This window comes from Zingiber officinale, chromosome 4B (genome assembly GCF_018446385.1).
Source record: "Zingiber officinale cultivar Zhangliang chromosome 4B, Zo_v1.1, whole genome shotgun sequence".
Lineage (NCBI taxonomy): Eukaryota > Viridiplantae > Streptophyta > Magnoliopsida > Zingiberales > Zingiberaceae > Zingiber > Zingiber officinale.
The window spans coordinates 115,219,747-115,236,214 of NC_055993.1; positions in this window are offsets into that span (position 1 = coordinate 115,219,747).

Here is a 16,468-nt window from a genome sequence, read left to right on the forward strand (position 1 = left end):
ATACAAAGATGTTGGAAAGGAATGTCAATTGTCGGTGTAGCAGTTGAGCGTTGTTGTTTTATCGCAGCACACAGGAGCGCAAGTAGTCTGATTTTTGGTTGCCTTGAAGTGCTGACCAAGACTCCTTTTTATAGTCTCCTCAAACTTGATACAGATCCCCTGATATCAGGATCAAGTCTTGACTCAACTTGGATCAGTCGACTGATCCCCAAGTTCAGTCGATCGATCCCACCCAAATCGGTCAGCCTTCTAATCCTAGTTTTGCTGCTCGGATAGAGTTTCTTTGTTCGGTCGACCGATCCCGCTGTTCGGTCGATCAATCCCTAGCTCATTTGGTTCGATCAACTCGACTTGACCACGTCACCACTTATCCTCGGTTCGGTCGACCGATCCCTCGATCGAACTTCGTCTGATCTCTGAAAATCTGATCCTGTTGTACTGGCCGGGGTTCGATCGACCGATCCAGACGTTCGGTCAACTGATAAAGGTCGAATATAACCCTGCAACAAAGTGTTAGTCTCCTACAAAATAGAGTCAAACAAATAATAATTAATTAAGTAAAATAACTTTTGATAGCCTTCGGACTATCCAGTTCTGACTTCGGATTTCCTCCAGAAACCCTAAGTCAGACCGACGCCTACTGTTCCCTCACAGGGGAATGCGTCATCACTGACTCCTCTTAGGAGAAGTTACCTGTTGTCAGACCGGTCATTCAAACCAACTGAACTTTCCGCTTAGGATTACCACCCCCTAGGACCTAGAGTTACCTCCCCCTAGAGTTTTCCATAACCTAGAGCTACTTCCCCCTAGGGTTTTCCACCTACCAAATCACAGCTAAGACTTTCCATCACCTAGGGTTCTGCCCCCTAGGACCTAGGGTTACCATCCCCTAGGATTTTCTACCTGCCTAGAATCCACTATGACTTTTACCTAAGACAACTTAGGACTTTCTTACAAGTTCAATCAATTTTGTTAGATCACAAGACAACTTAACTTTGAACCCTTTGGCATAATCAAAATCCAAGTTCGATCGTCTGATGCTTCCCACACCAATAGAAAGAGAATTAGTGCATGAACATGGAAAACAAAAAGAAGGTTTCTATATTGCACCTTTTCATGAACACGTAAAAAAATACTAACGATTGTCATACTAACTTCTGAACACGTAAACACATAATAACATTTGTCATATGACGTGCGTAGATCTTATGATCATTTATGCATGTTTGGGCACACATCTACTTGTATTTCATTAGCATATTATATGTTTATTGCACCCTATTTATTTATAATGTCATACTTCCATTATATTTGTTCGAAGATCTGCTATTGCTTGTTTTCTTGTTAACAGGGCGTTATTTGGAGCGAAAATGGAGCAAAAGTGCACACAGGAGCTTGGGTCGTACAAGCACCACACGGTCGTTTGGCCATGAGCATGTTCTGGCCGTGCCAAATGGCACGGTCATGCTTGCAATACAGAGTTGAAGAGGGTCACGGTCGTGCCAAATGGCACGGTCGTGCCGAATGGCACGGCCGTGCCAATCACACTGTGGCCAAGCAACACATGGTCATGCCAACATTTCAGAGGGGAGGAAGGCCACGGCCGTGTGAATTCACATGGCCGTGTGACCTCGGCAAAGACGAAGAAGGCCACGACCGTGTGACCCCACACGGACATGTGAATCAATCTGAGAGGAAGTCGTGTGAGGCCATGTGGATTCCACACGGCCGTGTGACGAAGAACACGGGTTGTGCCACGCCAAAACAGAGCTGTGCTGAATTCTAGGCAGATTGCAGACCGATCGTAATTCGGTCATAACTTTGTGCTCCGTTGGAGTTTCGGGATGTTCTTTATACTGAAACGTAGCTAACTTCAAGATCTACAACTTTGCTTCAGATCCAATAGAGAGAAAGAATTGTTTGCCCGTGCTAAATGGCACGGCTGTGCCTCCCAACCGCGGGTTCAACTGGACCTCCGCCCAGACTGCAGACCAAACTTCGAACCGCCATAACTTTCGGCTCGATTTGAGCCAGGGCTCGATCCAAGTATCAGATTGAATATAATTTCAAGGGATACAACTTTGGTTCACCGGGTAAACCAGATTGAATAGGTGAACCAGGTTTTTCACCGGGTAAACCAAAGTTGATAGGTGAACCAGGTTGTATCCCTTTTATACCTCCTCAAAGTATCAGATTGAATATAATCACGAGAAAACCTGGTTTAATAGGTGAAAAACCTGGTTTACCGGACGCCTGTAATCCGGGTTTTCCTGGGCAGCGTGGAGGAGGTATAAAAGGGTCAAGAACCCTATTCTTTGATTATATTTAGTTCGGGGACTTCGTCCCTCTCCTTGAGAAAGGGTTTTCTCCTTCGGGGGAAACCCTAGAGCTTCATCCACCATCATCCCTCGACGTTCCATCCATCTCCAAAGCAAGGGGGCATCTCCAAGACATCGGAAACCTCGGCAAGCATTGCTTCTTCCCTTCCTTCTCAAATCAAGGGTTGTAAGTATGTTCTTCTTTATGTTTTGATATTGTTCTTCCCCCACAATGGAGTAGACATCCTGTTCTAGGATTAGGAAGTATTTGTAATATGATGGAGATGTAGAACTATGTAGATTCGCCTTGTTTCTATTCAATGACCTGTTGATGCCTTGTTCGTGCTTGATGAGTTGGGTATGTGCCATGTTTACGTTTCTATGCTTTGATTGCTTGATGTGGAGGATTGTTGATCCCACAAAGGGGATACCTTAGAGCGAATTGACCAAGGTACCCTAGTGACAGGGGTAACCCTTTCCGGACGTCTAAGACGTTCCCTTAAAAGGAGAACCAATCCCTTAGGAACTGCTGCTCTCGTAAAGAGAGTGCTCTAGATCGTATACCCGAGGGGCCCTAGTGACAAGGGTAACCTGTTCACGGACGTCTAGGACATTCTCTTGAAGGGAGAGGCAATTCCTCCATAAGGAGGTAGATAACCCTTATCCTTATTGTTATTTACTAGATGTGTATCCCAGTGATCTAACGAGGTGCCTTCGTAATAGAGGGGTTAACCGTTACAGGATTTCACAGGGATCGTCTCTATTCGATACTTAGGGATATTGAACACTCTAACTTCCTACAAGAGCATGGACATAGAGGGTAGAAACTAAGCAATCTATGTAGTATCTCCTAGTATTACAATGAAACCGAAATCCTAGAATCCATCTCCCGAAGCTCATTCCACCCAAGATTAGTTCTTTCTCTTTCTCTCATCCTTCTCTTTCCCTTTTCAATCACCCTCGTTAGTTTGCAAACGCCAAAGCCAGCTTTCGACCGTCTAGATAACTTACCTTGCGACATCTCTAGTGTTTAATCAACAATCCCTGTGGATTCGATATTTTTATTACTGACGACGAAACCGTACACTTGTGATTGCGTAACATCATACTAACTTCTTAAAAGCTGAAAGGAACTTCAAGAACTCTAGGATCCAAACTCCACGAATTATAGAACTAACTAGAACATAATTCAAGTAAGAAACATGCCTTTAATTCTTTTAGCTATCAACTCTCTCTTCTTGATCTTTGGTTGGGAGCTCTAACCAGTGGACGAACAAAGGGGAAGGGTGGAGCCCTTAGGGCCGGCGGAAATTCTCCAAGAAGATAAAGCTTTTAGAGGCAAGGGTTTTAAAGAAGGTGGAAGTTCTAGAACTCTGTCTCTCCTGTTATATATATATATATATATATATATATATATATATATACACACACACACACGCAATTCAAGCTTGAGTTTGGTTTGAACTTGGCATGAGCTTAGTTTGTTTAGATGTTATCAAGCTCTCAATTCAAGTTTGTTTGAAACTTTTAGTTGTTTAATTGGTTATTGATCTTGATAATTTAAATTAATTATTTTATTTATTGTTTATTTATCATATTAAAAAAAGTTTTATTAATGAATATGGTTCATAAACATTGTTCACGAACGTTGTTCACGAATGTTAACGAGCTGAACACATGTGTGTTCAAACTTGTTCGTTTAGCTTAACGAGTTGTTCAAGCTTATTTGTTTAATTAAATTTGTGTGTATTGAATGAACATAAATAAGCCCTTACCAAACTGAACACTATGTTTGATCACGAACGCTTGATTTATTTACATCCCTATAGAGAGTGAACCAACACTTATTGCATAAAATGAGATATAAAAATGAGATGAGACTAACCTAGCAACTAAAAAAAGGACAAGCAAGCCTTTAGAAGACAACAAATACACATCAAATCTAGAATCAAGCTAGATAAGGGTTTAAGAATCGAATTCATTATTTTATGGGGCAAACATTTTGGGGGTTTAAACCCTTAAACCTATAAAAGATTTACCACTATAAAAGAGCGGGCACGAGTTTACCACTATAAAAGATTTAGTCTTCTACATCACTAATGATATTGAGGTGAATTCAAGTGTTAGGAAGTGCAAATTTATGATTGAGTGCGACTATAAGATGCTAAAAAATTATGTGAAGACTGGTTAAATTCGAGGAGTTGTAACTTCCGAATAAAGGTAGTAATGGAGGCAATCATGGGGAAGTAGAGATAATGGGGTTAATGGGATCATGGGGATATGGAGATAAGGGGGTTAGTGGGAGATTAAAACTTCACTCCTACAAATAACTATACACTTATCGAAGGGAAATCTTATAGTAAGAGAAGACAGATTCCTAGTAGAATTATTTTGGTAAAGAAAGAGAAGTCACCGTTGTATCAATTCCTAAGGAGTGCAGTAACTAGGCCTACTTTACAAATTATGAGTACCAAAATTGATAATTCTATTTTTCAAAAATTATTTTGTTTCACTACTATTATTACCGATTGTTGAATTATTATTGATTACTATCATTACTGAATTTTGGATACTAAATTGATTATGAACTAAATGGTAGGGATACGTATTTTGAACACTACTGATTACTAAATTATTATTGATTACCGATCTCTCTCTAGGAGGGATAATTCTAGAGGGTTGATATCAGTTTAAGGCATGAGGAACATGATTTAATTTCAGTGCCTACATTAACACCTATGTTGAGATTATTATTATTTTACTACTAAAAAACTATTGCTTTTCAAAACTACAATATTTGTGTTTTATTCTCCGCTTGTTAAGTGACTTCCAAATCACTCAACCCTTACAACCCATTTCAGTTAGAGGCGAAATTAAAACCAAGAATGAGATCGAGGATTGAGAGTAAGTCAAGTTTTGGGGATGGTGAATCCGCTCTAATTATTGATAGGAAGATTAAAATTCTGCTGCAATAATAAACTCTTAATTTAAGTGAATGTACTTTAATTTGTTCGAATGGTGAAAATAGTGTACCATTTATTTTGGGAATGAAAAGACTGGGTTTTGTTTTGGCAATTACTATACTACTTAGGCTGATTGTTTTGAATTTTGGGTTTGAAAGCAACGCCGATGTTAGTCGTCGATCGGGGGGCATGACATTGAAGTGGTATCAGAGCCAGATTACCCAAAATCGGGCTGGGTAGAGCTCTATTGAAAAGAAAATAGCTAGAAAGAAACTCCGGCTTAAAACAACCCAATTCGGACCCATTAATCCAACCGAGTTGGATAAGCTGACTGAAACACACTATTTTCAAATTTAAAATAACCATAACTTTTGATCAAGGAGGAGTTTCGACTATTATAGTATATGCACGCGAAGCCCTTTTCGAGACCAATCCATATTCATACCCTTTCTCATATGAACCCCCAACTCTTACAAAATTCCACCATTTAAAGGGTGATGTACCTATTTTTTTAAATTTCCTATTTTAACCTTATGAAAGTTTGGACTTTCCACTGGTACCCATTTTCATATTTATACATTGACCTTATGAAATTTTTGGTAAAATTTTAAGTTTATATATATATATATATATATATATATATATATATATGATTCATTTATATTAATTGGATGAAGGTTTGAATTTCAAACCCTTTTCCATTTATTTTCTAGTTGTATGTTAACAAGTTTTGCATGGCAACCATTATCCTTTTTTTTTTTTTTGCATTAACTAGTTTGAATTTCAATCGGTATCCATCATTCCTGTTGGTATGCTGACATTATGAAAAATTTTATAAGAATTCAAGTTTATATATATATATATATAAACTTGAATTCTTATAAAAAATTTCATAATGTCAGCATTCTTATATATAATAAACATTCAAACCATTGGCCAACCTAGGCAGAGACGTTACATTTAGGGGTGTGGGACAATGGCTAATGTAACCAGCCAGTTAGAGAGAGAGGTTGAGGAACTAAAAATTTTCTTAGTGTATGAATGACTAGAGAAGGCTAAATTACTGGAATTAAGAGACCACCTCAGAGCATATGTAACACGATTTGCTTTCTATCACCATGCTTTAGAGGAACAACTCAAAGACGTACTAGAGGAGTTGCGAGAGACTCAAGAAATAATTGGAGGACTTAATGCTCTCAAAAGTTCACTATTAGAGTAAAAACAAAACTTACAATAATAGATGAATCATATCCAACAGAAGTATGGTGATTACTACAATTAAATGGAGAATTAAGTGTTAGAACTTCAAGGCGCTATTGGTGTCCTTGGTGATCAAAACATGGCCTTAATTGAAGTTATTGAGCAACAGTAAGGAGAAGGCGATAATGAGGAAGAGGAAGAGGATCTCGAAGAGGATCCTATAGAAGAAGAGGATTTAGGAGACGGATAGATATTATGTTATTTTATTTATCTATTTATGTATTAAAATCATTAAAACGATATTTTCTACTCTGTCCTAGCATTACATTATGCATTATAGCAATTATTCTTAGAATATCATGATTTTGTAGGAAATGACACCATGAGCTAATCGTAACCCACGCTACGCTTACCCAACAGAAAATGACAAGGAAGCAAGTGGTAGTGAACAACCACCACCAAGAGCATAAGGCCTAAGTCGCGAAGACCTAGTGGCTATAACAACAAAAGTGGCAACCACACTTCAAGGGTTTGTAAACCCAGCTACTAATCAACCACCACCACCAGCCCCTCAACCAAATGGAACTAAACACCACTATGACTCCCTTAGGAGGGCAAAAGTTCCTAGCTTCGATGGGAATTCAGACCCATAGGTTAGGCAAAACTGGTTGAAGGAGGTAGAGAATCATCTACGATTACTAGAAGCTCCCCAAGAAATTAAACTAGAGGTTGTAACCCCATTCCTAATAGACAAAGTTGTAAAGTGGTGGGAGAGCATTGCACCTCCATGTCTAAAAGGGGCCAATCGCATGGCAAAGGTTTCGAGAAGCCTTTTTGAGGTAATATTTTTCAACTACCATGCAACTCCAGAAGCTGGCTGAATTTGACAATCTCACTCAAACTCTAAATATGTCAATAGTAGAATATTCATCCAAGTTCCACACACTAGGAAACTATTCTCTAATGATCATGGAAGATGAGAGATTAAAACACCATCATTTCAAGAAGGGCCTAAATAGCAGAATCCAATTGGCTCTTGCAGTCTTCAAGCCAAGGGATTTTGAAGAGTTAATGGGGGTAACAATTCGATGCGAGACCGATATCAAATAGCGAGAAGAGGAGAATAGGTTAAAAAGATCTCACTCGAGTCAGGGCTCCTCCAATAATGAACAAATGTTCAAAATGCCAAATGTTTCAAATCACCAACCTAGAGGACATGTACCTCCTCGAACTAGCTAGTAGGGTAAGGCATGCCCCACTTGCATATTTGCACACTCTGAGGAGTGCCACAAGAAGGCAGGAGCATGCTTTCGATGTGGACAAGTGGGGCATCGTATCGCTCAATATCCTTATCCGAAACGAAAGGATGGAGGTTCACGCAATGGTACAGGTACAAAGGCTCAAGGAGATAACAACATAGTCGCAAATGCCTGTGTATATACCATAACCTAGGAAGAAGCAGATGTAGCTAATAATGTCGTGGTAGGTACCACATTCTAATCAACAATCTACCTGCTTATGCATTGTTTGATTGTGGTGTCATGCACTCATTTATCTCTAAGAGATTTGCTAAGAAAGTAGGGGCTAAATAAGAAAACCTAGAAGAACCTTATAAAGTAGCGACACCAGTAAATAAAACTTTAGAAACACACACTCTATATAGGAGTTGTAGCGTCCAAATAACAAATCAAGAGTTTAGGGTTGATCTGATCCAACTTAACATGGTAAATTCGATGTGATTTTTGGGATAGATTGGCTAAATAAAAACCATGCGTTAGTAGACTACCATGTGAAGATCGTTCGACTATAAACCCCGGATCACAAGGAGATTATTTTTCACGGAAATCTCTCTTATCTGCTTCTCAAACTTGGAAAGTCGTGAAATATGGGGAGAAGGTATATCTTGCAATGATAAGCGATATCAATGGAGACTCTGAGTTAAGAATAGAAGATATGTTGGACCCCGTAATTGTTTTGATATGATCAACCAAGTTAGTTAGGTCCTGTTTGTTTTTGATCCCTGTGTCTAAGTGTGTAGGAGCTTAGGAGCACAGGAAGTCGAGCGAAAAATGCAGCTAGCAAGAAGGACGACACGGGAAGGGAGCCGACGGGCTCGGTGCGTCCGAAGGACGAGAGAGCTACGGAAGAGTACACCGGTGGGCTAGAAGAACGTGCGCGATGTTCGAGGGACATAAAGCCGGGATGGAAGACTGCTCGAGGAGAAGGCCGGGAATTGGGTTCGGGTGAGCCCTATTCCAGTTGGTCACAATCACCCAAGCGAGCGGAATCAGAGCAAGTCAATCGGGAAGTTGACTTGACAAGTGTTCGGTCGACCGGACACCATGATCCGTCGACCGAACCCCTATCATCAGAAGCCAGTCGTTGGTGACACGTCAGCAGCCACGTCAGGAACCAACCGTTGGCTGATCGGTTGACCGAACCTTCTGATCGGTCGACCGAACTGGAGATAAACCAAAGACTTAGTCGAGCATGCTGAGCGGGCCAGCTTAGGGAGAGACCGTTAGCTGATCGATCGACCGAACAATGGGATCGGTCGACCGAACGCAGGCTCGATCCACACAGACTGCATCTGGATGGAAGGATGGTCAAGTACGCAGGTTGAGTCGATCGAACCTGGGGATCGGTCGACCGATCCCTCTCGAGTCAAATCCTGATCCCGAAGATCAGGTGAACTGGATAAGTCTTGGAACCCCTATATAAAAGGGTCTCGAACAGGTATTCAGGATCAACGAAAATCAACTCTGTATTTCATTTTCAAGCAACGTGTAAGAGCTTTCAAAGTGTAAAAGGCTTCTCCGCCTTCAGAGAATGAGATTCTGTTAGTGCACATGTTCAACCGCCTTGGATTAACAACCATCTCGGTTGTAACCAAGTCAATTCCCTGAGCCCCTTTTTTCTTTTCTGTTATTTTTACTTTACTTTATTGTTGCTTTTATTTTGAGTTGAAAGTTTTTAGGAGGATATTTTTGTTTGCAGGAAATTCACCCCCTCTTGCCGGTCCCGCTGCACCAACAAGTGGTATCAAAGCCCGACAGCCTCAGAAGGACTAACCGCCGACTAAAGCACAAAGATCGAGACAATGGTCGGCGCGAACATTCATCCCCCAAAGTTTGACGGAGACTTCACTACATGAAAGTGAAAATTGGAGGTATTTTTTAAAACTGAATTTGATATACTTTTAATAATGAAATATGGATATGCAGCACCAAAAGAAAAAGAAGAGTGCAACTGGACAAAGAAGGAGCAAGCCGATTTCGTGGCCAACGGAAAGGCAGAATTCCACCTGCTCAGCGTCCTGCCACCCCTGGAGGTAAGTCGGATCAGAAGCTACAATCCCGCCAAAAACCTCTGGGAAAAATTCCTAGAGCGCCACAAAGGTACCTCAGAAGCAAAGCTAGCGAGGCGCGACATCCTCCGGCCACAACTAACAAACCTCCGGATGAACAACGGCGAGAAGGTAGTGCAATTCCAAGCGAGAATCAAGGAGCTGATAACGCAACTGACAAATCTCAGCGAATCGGTAACGAACCGAGATTCCATTCGATACGCGCTCAACGCCTTCCCCAGAACTCCTGAATGGGCGTCCTTAATAGATACATACTACATCTCTAAGGACTTTGAGATAAGTAGTTTAGAAAGTTTATTCTCTACCTTCGAACTTCACGAGTCTCGACTTGCAGAGCCTAAACAAGTAGAGAAGTCGAACCTCAACATTGCCCTAAAAACTGAAAAGGACGATCCCGACTCCGAAGCATCGATCAACGAAACTGAAGCGGCTCTTCTGGTAAGAAAATTAAATAAGTTCGTTAAAACTAATAAGTTTAAATCACAGTCGAGGAAACATCAACGCAACAGAAGGACGGTCCGATGCTACAACTGCAACGAGGAAGGACACATCAAGGATGATTGTCCCAAACTAAAGAAAAAGAACAAGGAGAAGCCTCAAAAACTGACGTCCTCAACACGCAAGAGTCTGAAGGCTACATGGGATGATTCTTCATCCTCCGAGTCAGAAGTCGAAGCCTTCTCAGGAGTAGCACTGATGGCCAATCATCTATTTGAAAATGACTAAGACTCAGAGATGAGCATAGATGAAGGGGGAGGATCATCAGAAGAAGAAGAAAGCTGCGATGAAGAGGGAGCATTATCAAGTGAGGTAAGTAAGGTACGTGATCTCACTCCTACTCTGTCTTTTCAGTTCATCAAAGTGCTGACAAAAGATCTTGCAAAATTAGAAAAAGAAAATGCTGAATTGAAATTGAACCTAGCAAAAGCATGCCCACTAGAAATGTATGATAATCTAAAATTAGAAAATGAAAAATTAAGAGTTGAAATTGAGAAATTGAAAAATAATGATGCATGCGTTAATAAATTCCCAAAATCTAAACTAAGAATTTATGAAAAAATAAATTGGTATATTAGAAAACATCATGGACAACTTAGGAAAGTTCCTAGAAACTATGTACCCCCTAAGTTTTTGAATAACCCAGTAGGAAGGAATCTATACTGGATTCCAAAATCTTTGCTAGATTAAAATTTTTATAAGTTAAGAGCTTTCAGCGAAAAAATTAAACATTAAAAATTTCGTTATGACGCTTTGACTAGAAAGTGGTTGTTGCTCCAATAACCAAGAAGACATAGTGTCTCGCCACTGCCTGGAAGTCGAATATAGAAATGAAATATTTAATTAACTTTTTGAAAAAGTATTAAAATTAAAAATAAATAATGCTTTGAAAAGTTTTTAAACATCTTCCTGAAAATTCTTCAAAAATATTTTTTTATCTACAAAAATGTGTCTTGCTTAAAATTTTTACTTAGAAAAATTCTTATTTTTTAAAATTTTTTTTTCTGGAAATGGATTTTTTTCTAAGCTAAGCTTTTCTAAAAATAATATTAAATTTTTACTTAGTAAAATTTTTCAAATGACTTAGAAAATTTTTTTGGGGGGATTTTGGAAATGACTTAGAAAATTATTTTTACCCCCTTTTTACTGTGATCAAAGGGGGAGAGTTAAGAAACAAGTTTAGGGGGAGTTAGGAAAATTAAATTTTTTTAATATTTTTATGTTGCAAATTTTATTATTGTAATTTTTGTGCTTAAAATGTTAGTTTAGTAATTTTCTTAAAATTACTATTTGTTTATTTTTACCCTAACTTGAACTTGGATTGATGCACATCAAAAAGGGGGAGATTGTTGGACCCCGTGGTTGTTTTGATGTGATCAACCAAGTTAGTTAGGTCATGTTTGTTTTTTATCCCTGTGTCTAAGTGTGTAGGAGCTTAGGAGCACAAGAAGTCGAGCGGAAGACGCAGCTAGCGAGAAGGACGGCACAGGAAGGGAGTCGACGAGCTCGGTGCGTCCGAAGGACGAGAGAGCTGTGGAAGAGTACACCGATGAGCTAGAAGAACGTGCGCGACGTTCGAGGGACCTAAAGTCGGGACGGAAGACTGCTCGAGGAGAAGGCCGAGAATTGGGTTCGGGTGAGCCCTATTCCGGTTGGCCGCAATCACCCAAGCGAGCGGAACCAGAGCAAGTCAACGGGGAAGTTGACTTGACAAGTGTTCGGTCGACCGAATGCCATGATCCGTCGACCGAACCCCTATCATCAGAAGCCAACCGTTGGTAACACGTCAGCAGCCACATCAAGAACCAACCGTTGGTTGATCGGTCGACCGAACCTTCTGATCGGTCGACCCAACCGGAGATAAACCAGAGACTTAGTTGAGCATGTTGATCGGGCCAGCTCAGGGAGAGACCGTTGGCTGATCGGTCGACCGAACGCAGGCTCGATCCACGCAGACTGCATCTGGATGGAAGGATGGTCAAGTACGCAGGTTCGGTCGACCGAACCTGAGGATCGGTCGACAGATCCCTCTCGAGTCAAATCTTGATCCCGAAGATCAGGTGAACTGGATAAGTCTTGGAACCCCTATATAAAGGGGTCTCGAACAGCTATTCAGGATCAATGAAAATCAACTCTGTATTTCATTTCCAAGCAACGTGTAAGAGCTTTCAAAGTGTAAAAGGTTTCTCCGCCTTCACAGAAAGAGACTCTATTAGTGCACATGTTCAACCGCCTTGGATTAACAACCGTCTCGGTTGTAACCAAGTCAATTCACTAAGCCCCTTTTTTCTTTTCTGTTATTTTTACTTTACTTTATTGTTGCTTTTATTTTGAGTTGAAAGTTTTAAGGAGGGTATTTTTGTTTGCAGGCAATTCCCCCCCCCCCCCCCCCCCCCCCCTCCCTCTTGCCGGTCTCATTGCACCAACAAGATATAACAATAGTAAGGAAATTTATTTTCCGGATGAACTACCAGGGTCACCTCTTGATCAAGAAATCAAAGTTGAGGTCAATATAGTGTCAAACACCACATCAATTTCAAAGGCTCCATACCAAATGGTCATAGTGGAACTCAGGGAACCACTCCAAAAGTTATTGGATAAGAAGCAAATAAGGCCAAGTACATCACCATGGGGAGCACTAGTATTATTCGTAAAAAAAAAAAAAAGATAGCAGCATGTAATTCTGCATCAATTATAGGGAATTAAATAAGATCACAATTAAGAACAAATACCCTCTACCAAGAATTGATTATTGGAGCAATTTGGGTACCCTAAGTTTTGATCTTTTGGCAACCCGTTTAAGTTAGGGAAACAATATAGTAATAATAATGCAAATAAATATACAATCTACACATGCATAAATCATAGAACCTAATCCTAGGCTCCCCTTTCACCTATGCTCCCCCTTGAACTAGGATTTCTTGCAAAGGTAAACTTCTCCCCCTTTGCTAATAAATGAGCAATCGCTCCCCCTTCACCTAAGCTCCCCCTTGAGCTAGGATTTCTTGCAAAGGTATGTAGGTTTCCCACTTAAATCTAAATTTCTCCCCCTTTGTTATACATCAAGAAGAGCTCCAACAATATCCCAATTATTGGACTCTTTGACCTCTAATGATCATAAACATCATGTATTAATCCTCCATAAGATTACATACATGTTCACCACTCTTTTGGTCATTTTCTAATGTAAAAAAAATATTTTCAGACCGTATCAGTCGACTACTATAAGTCTCAGTCGATTGTCATCGTCAAAATGAGCTTACAGAGATATTATGTGCTCATGAACAGTGTTACAGTCGACTGGTATAAAACCCAGTCGACTGCCATTGGGGGAGATTGTTGGAGCAATTTGGGTACCCTAAGTTTTGATGTTTAGGCAAAGGTTTAAGTTAGGTTTATTGTTGTATTTGATATGCATTATGAGTGTGCAGGATACAGGTAAAACAAGGAAAGTCCAAGTGTGATCTTGGCAAAGGAAGAAAGTCCAAAGATGAGTCTTAGCGGTGTAAGTCCAAGCATGTAGTCTTGGCAACGTAAGTCCAAGTGTGACTTAGCAATGGATGAAGTCCCGGAGGCACGACCTCTTGGCAAAGGAAGACCTGACAACAATGACAAGGCCAATGGAAGCTCCAGAAGACAAGACGTGAAGGATGGGGAGACATCCGAGGGACGCAAGGCTGATGGAGGAAGCTAGACGGCTAGGTCTAGGTTGGTTGGGCGAGGACGAGTGCTGAGTGAATGTACTCAGGGGTTAAATCCTATGATTAGGGTTTACTGTAGCAGTACTATAGCGTTACTGTAGCGTTACTGTAGCAGTCGACTGATGGTTTCATCAGTTGACTGGTGGTTTTATCGGTCAACTGGTGCAGTCGACTGGGAGCGAACAGAGGGATGGTATCGAGCCATTGGGCTGTAACGGTCGAATTTCCACAGAGGGCAGTCGACTGGTAGGCGGGATTTTCCAACCCGTGGCCTATATAACCAAGACTTGGGAGCTTGGTTGAGGTTGACGAAATAGAGGTGGTTAACCTCTATTAGTAGTCTACATGTGCCCTAGCATATCAAGTGTTCTTGTGAGAGTTGTGGTGAGGTTTCTCCACCCACAAGGAGTTACGTGAGCTAGCCGGAGTTTACCGGGGAGTCATCCACTGACGGATCAGGATCGTCCACCTTACGGATAGCCGTGGAGTAGGAGTAAGTGATCTCCAAACCACATTACATAAACGTGTTAGAGGTTTGATTGTCTTGGTTATTGCCTCTAGGTTTAGCTTTCTATTTGTTAGATTTGTTTTGTATTTATGATGTGCGCTAACAAGCGTAGGAAGCGACGATTTGGGTGAGACGCTATTCACCCCCCCCCCCCCCTCTCTAGCGGGCGTCAAGGTCCCAACATTGATGACCTATTTGACCAACTCAAAGGAGCTAAAGTGTATTCAAAGCTCGATTTAAGGTTGGGATACCATCAATTAAAAATCAAATGAGAGGATATTTTGAAAATTGCCTTATGAACTAGATATGGGCATTACTAATTCATAGTAATGTCATTCGGATTAACAAATGCTCCCACGACATTCAAGGACCTTATGAATTACTTCTTCAAACCATTCTTGGATAAGTTTGTTGTCATATTCAACAACGATATCCTCGTCTACTCGTCAAGTGAAGAAGATCATATAAAACACCTTTGGCTTGCACTCGAAACTCTTCGTGAGAAATAATTATACGCCAAGTTCAAGAAATGTAAATTTTAGCTAAAGAGTGTAACGTTCTTGGGTCATATCATATCGGCATAGGGAGTATCAGTGAACCCAAAGAAGATGGAGTCAATACTAGAATGGCCACAGTCGACAACTTTTATCGAGGTTCGAAGCTTCTTAGGATTTACCGGCTACTATAGGAATTTCATCGAAGGATTTTCCTCATCAGTCATACCTCTGATCAAACTCACATAAAAAAATTCCAGATTCAATTGAGATGAGAAATGTGAGAGGAGCTTTGAAACCTTAAAAAGAAAATTAGCATCAACACCAATATTGGTTCTACCCACAGAAGACAATGGTTTTACCATCTATAGCGATGCTTTGAAAGGAAGCCTAGGGTGTGTGCTTATGTAAGATGGCAAAGTGATTGCGTATGCATCAGGGCAATTAAAACCATACAAGCAAAATTACCCTACCCATAACCTCGAACTGGCAACAGTAGTCTTCGCTTTAAAATTTTGGAGGCACTACTTATACAAGGTCAAATGTGAGATCTTTACCAATGACCAGAGTCTCAAATATTTATACTCAAAAGAAATTAAGCATAAGGCAGCGATGGTGGATTGAGCTTCTCAAAGATTACGATCTCACTATCAGCTACCATCTAGGAAAAGTCAACAAAGTGGCAGACGCTTTGAATCGAAAAAACTTAGGAAAGACAATTCTTGCCTTAGTGTCGGTCGAACCATGCATACGTGAAAGAATCAAAATAAGCCAAAACCAAGTCCCTAATTTGCTAAAACTCAAAGCTCAAGTTCAGAAGGGAAAAGCCTCAGAATTTTAAATAGATGGTAATGACACACTTTGGATAAGGGAAAATGACTATGCATATCAGATGTTGACAACTTTCGAAAGGAAGTACTGTCTGAGGCACACAAATCCAAATACTCAATTTACCCCAAAAGTACAAAAATGTATAGAGACTTGAAGAAAAGCTTCTAGTGGAGTGGAATAGCGAGACGTAGCAGACTTCATAGCTAAGTATTTGGTGTGTCAATAAATGAAGGTCTAACACCAGCGACCTGGAGGACTCTTACAACTATTAGAAATTCCAGAATGGAAATGGGAGGATATCTTCATGGACTTCGTTGTAGGGTTACTGAGATTGTGTTAGAATCATGACGCTATATGAGTAATTATGGATAGACTTACTAAGTCCACTCACTTTGTACTAGTCCACATAAATTATAATCTCGATAAGCTAGCAAATATGTATATGGATAACATAGTGCGACTACACGGAGTGCCAGTGAGTATCTTGTCCGACAGAGATCCAAGATTCGTGTCCAGATTTTGGAAAGACTTTCAACAGGTAATGGGATCTAAAGTTACTCTTAGCATGACTTACCATCCACAAACAGA